Consider the following 4,577-nt stretch of genomic DNA (forward strand, 5'->3'; position numbering starts at 1 on the left):
CCTGGGTTTGTTAACACCACTTCCTTTCCCCGGCCTCCACCCCCCTCCCCCCATGTCCCCCCGGAACCATTGTTCCTGTTGTTTTTTGCTCCAGATTGTTTATCCAACCTATATTATCTAGATAGACCTGCAGAGATAATAATATGCACAAAAACAAGACAGAGCAAAACAAAGCAACAAAAGAAAACAAAACAACAACAACAACAACAAAGAGAAAAGTCTGTAAATCGTTCAAGGTCTCTTTGTTGACCTTTTGGAGTGTTTTCTGGTTGAGTCTGATTGGGTGTCACACCCTGGCCCCCAAAGTTTATTTTTTGTATTCTCTCAGGACTTCCTTGCTCTGCTCCCCTTGCTGTTCTGTTGCATGCCCTTAGTGTTTTGCCTCGGTGTTAACCCAGGCATTTTTAAGGGTTATAAACTATCTGATGTTTGTATGCAAACCATGCTGCAGATTGCAAGGGAGCCTTACCTTAAGAAAAACTACACGCAAATATATTATTAGCCATCACATGAAATTGGGATGTGTGTTATCTATACAATCTTTCCTGATAGACATTTGATAAATCTGATAGTCCGTGCTCCAAGATGGCACTATGATGATTTTGTTGAAACATGTGTATTGAACTCCTAGAACATATCCTCCACCCTCAGGCAAGTGCACACTCTCAACCCTGCCACCCTTGACCTATACGTCCTTGGGTAAGGTAGTTTACCTCGCTTTACCTCACCTTTCTCATTATAAAATGGGTTTGGCTGTATGGCCTTCTCAGGGTTGCTGTAAGGATCACATAAGGAAATGTTTTCGCAGGTCAAGGAAAGCCACGTACGTGGCATCGCAATCCACCCTGATGGCCATTGTCTTAGTTCTCTCATGCCAGCCCAAAGGGCCTTGCCCACGTCGGAGGGCTCTAGTCCAAAGAGCTGCTTCAGAAACCTTGAGAGACAGAGCAAGGAGAGGCAACCTAGGCAGGCCAGAGCCACTGTCTTCATGCCATGACCCGCCGTGTAACCAATGGCCCACCAAAAGAATAGAAAAAGCAGAGGGACTGGGTTAGGGAAAAGTGCTGAGATGACGGGCTTTCTGCTGTTGCCCGTAAGCAGAGGGACTCGCAGATCATGCAGCAAAAGCAGAAAAAGGCAAATGAGAAGGAACAACCCCAGTAGCTTTGTGGCTTTGCGTCCAGCCCTCTTGTCCTTGGCCTGTGTGCCTGGAGCCAGTCCCACCACCTCCGCTCCTCCTGTAGGGCCCCCAGGTCTCGGCACCAAGGCATTCCCTTTGCCGAGTCTGCAGCAGGTCCCTTTTGTGCTTCCTTCCCGTCAGGAAGACCCTCTCCCCCTGGGCCACACCTTGGGGGTGAGGGGGTGACCCCTGCCCGGTAGATTTTATTCCTGTGGAACTCGCCCCAAAGTAGTAAACGTAGCTTTGAAAAACAACAACAAAGAAAGAAAACCTTGAAAGAACTTAAGGCTATGGAGAGCAAGCAATGCATTAGAGTGTCAAGTGTGTTTGACTCTGACCAGGCATGGCCTCTCTCCTGTGGCCTGCTTGCTGATGGGAACAGTGACAGTGTCAGGCATGAAAAGCTCTGAAGGAAGGACATCTTCTGAAACCTTAAACAGATCCTCAATTACCGGGAAGGGGACATTAAATCAAAGGAACATTCCCTGAGTTAGTTAGCCTCTAGAGTTAGGTTCTCAATCTGTGGGTCACAACCCCCTGGGGGGTCAAATGACCTTTTCACAGGGGTTCCCCACTTCCCCCTCCCTCATGAGCCCTTGATAATTTATAAATTATTATTTTGTCATATCTTGTCCTGTCCGACGTCTCCCTTCACCCACTTTTCTGTTGTCCATCCCCCAGGGAGGAGGTCACATGTAGATCCTTGTAATGGGTTCTCCCTTTCCAACCCACTCTACCTCTACGCTCCCAGTATCGCCACTCACACCACTGGTCCTGAAGAGATCATCCGCCCTGGATTCCCTGTGTTTCCAGTTCCTATCTGTACCAGTGTACATCCTCTGGTCTAGCCAGACTTGCAAGGTAGAATTCGGATCATGATAGTGGGGGAGGAGGGGGAGGTATAACTTTATTTCTTGGTATAGATTTTGTTCGTATACATATATGACTGTTTCTGGTTTTGTGTCTCTAGAAAAAGCCAGTCTACCACACCTCCTAAGAAACTTTCTGAAAACCAAAGTAAAAGTCAAGTAATGTTGATTGAACCCAGATACTGCTCTTGCTTGAAAGAATCAAAAACAACAGGCACATAGATGATTCCACACCTTACAGCACCGAGCATACTCAAGTTCAAGTCCCAGTTTATTCACTTACTACTTCTGTTAACAGGACAAGCCCCTTTACACTTTCTATGTCTAAGTTTCCTCATCAATATCAGGTGAATCATCACAGGAATATCACACCTGGCATAGTTGTTGTGTGGGTTCATATTTCACACTATCTGTCCTTAGACAAGTTTGCTTCCCTACTTTGAAAACCATCCTTTGGACCTATTTGTGCCTAAATGTGATATGTCTGCAGTTTGAGCACTCACAATCAAAAATACACTGATTTGATGACAAAAAAATAACAGATACCTAAAAAGAAAATAATACCAATTTCCTTTAAAGTGAAAGAAATAGATAATAATGGGATAGGAGCAAAAAAATCATCTGAAGGGTAGAAAGGGAAAAGATCTCTTTTCCTGAATGTATTACAGAAAACACAAGCTAGATACAGCATGGTGTGCTGAGGGTGAAGAAAAGAATCTTTAATGAGATGAATGGATACTGGGGCTGCAACGCAGGGGTGGGGCATGGCAAGGATTGTAAAAAAGTACAGCACCGCCAGGCAGTGTTTCCTTCTGCGATGCATACAGTTGCCAGGTGTCAGAACTGACTCAAACGCGTGTAAAACAACAGCAAAAGAGAAAAAAATGAAACATGCAAAGACCGAGGGAGAAGGTGCCAAGACCTCAGAGAAAAGAGTTTGAATCTATTTGGATTAATAAGTGGTGGTATGTCCATTTAAAAGAGAAGACTAAGTTGGTTTTGGTCACCATATGTTACTCTCACATATAAATTTAAATTTGTCCTTTTGAACGGCCTAATTGGATTCTAAGAATTTATTTCAATGGGTCTACATTTTTCCTCTCAAAGCACATGACCAGATGTTGGGATTTCAAATGTACATTATAGAAACCAGGCCTAACAGTAGTTTAAAGCAGTCTATCAATAATAAAAACAATAAATTCTGTGGTCTATTATTATATGAACCCTTTGGTATAAAAAAATCAGTCATGTTTAATGAAAACTCAATACTGCTGGTCTGATAAAAAGCAAATAACTTTAACCAGCTGCCAAATGGCCATTTCAGTTGCTATCCAAGTGCCTATCTCGCAGCCAGGTAGAATGACGAAGTACAGCCAGTTGTCCTGCTTGAATCTCCCATCAGAGAGTTAGGAGCTGACATCATTTCCCCTTGAGCACTAAGAGGGTTTAACACAACGGCCACTTACAAAGTATGGTCCCTGCAGGCTGGAGTTGGACTTTGCAGCTGGCTCTACGTGAGGCTCACTTAATGTGGTTACCACTCCTTTCACCTACTAATTCCCAATCAGAAAACTCAGAATCATTAAAAAAAAAATTGCTTACTGGCTTAGTGGAGACTGGTGGAACCCCTGAGACTATGGCTCTTAGTCCCCTTTCAGGTCTGGAAATGAACTCATGTCCATGGTATTGTTTCCCAGATAGACCTGTCTGCTATTTGGCTGAAGACTGAGCCAATATTTTTTTTTTTATAATTTTGAGTTTTGGTCTACATTTATCTCCCTCTCTATCCAGAATATTCTAATATAATCCCTTTCAGAGCTGTTGGTAGTGGTAGCCAGTCACCATCTAGTTCCTGTGTTCACAAGATATTTGCTTTTTGTAATTAATATATCACAAAAGGGCATGTGTGTTCACAGTTTAATGAATATCAATATATGTTTACATATGATCTTGTTTGTACACATCTAGATTTATTTATGTTTTTATTACATGCCGTCAAGTCAGTTCTCACTCATAGCAACCTTATGTACACCAAAACAAAACATCATCTGGTCCTGTGCCATCCTCAAAATTTTTGCTATGTTCAAGGCCATTGATGCAGTCACGGTGTCAATCCATCTCATCGAGAGCCTTCCTCCTTCCCTCTGCCCTCCACTTGATGAGGCATGCTATCCCTTTCCAGGGACTGGTCTCCCCCGATAGCAGGTCCAATGTAAGTGAAACAAAGTCTCACCATCCTTGCCTCTAAGTAGTATTCTGATTGTACTTCACCCAAGAATAGATCTGTTAGTTCTTTTGGAAGTCCATGATACTTTTCATATTCGTTGCCAACACCATAGTTCAGATGCATCAATTTTTGTTCCGTCTTCCTTCTTCAATGCCCAATTTTCACATGCACATGAGATGACTGAAAATACCCTGGCTTGGGTCAGGCATATTTTAGTTCTCCTAAAAACATCCTTGCTTCTCTACATTTTCAAGAGCTTCTGTGCAACAAATTTACTCCATACAATGCACTGTTTGATGGA

General features: G+C 43.1%; 1 pseudogene; it reads left to right on the forward strand.

Moving 5' to 3' along the window:
- Positions 1-612: 612 nt before the first annotated feature.
- On the forward strand, positions 613-1,164 carry LOC105979460 (annotated as a pseudogene).
- The last annotated feature ends 3,413 nt before the right edge of the window (positions 1,165-4,577 follow it).

This window comes from Echinops telfairi, unplaced genomic scaffold (assembly GCF_000313985.2).
Source record: "Echinops telfairi isolate 266 unplaced genomic scaffold, ASM31398v2 ScPeMD7_1;HRSCAF=3_0, whole genome shotgun sequence".
Lineage (NCBI taxonomy): Eukaryota > Metazoa > Chordata > Mammalia > Afrosoricida > Tenrecidae > Echinops > Echinops telfairi.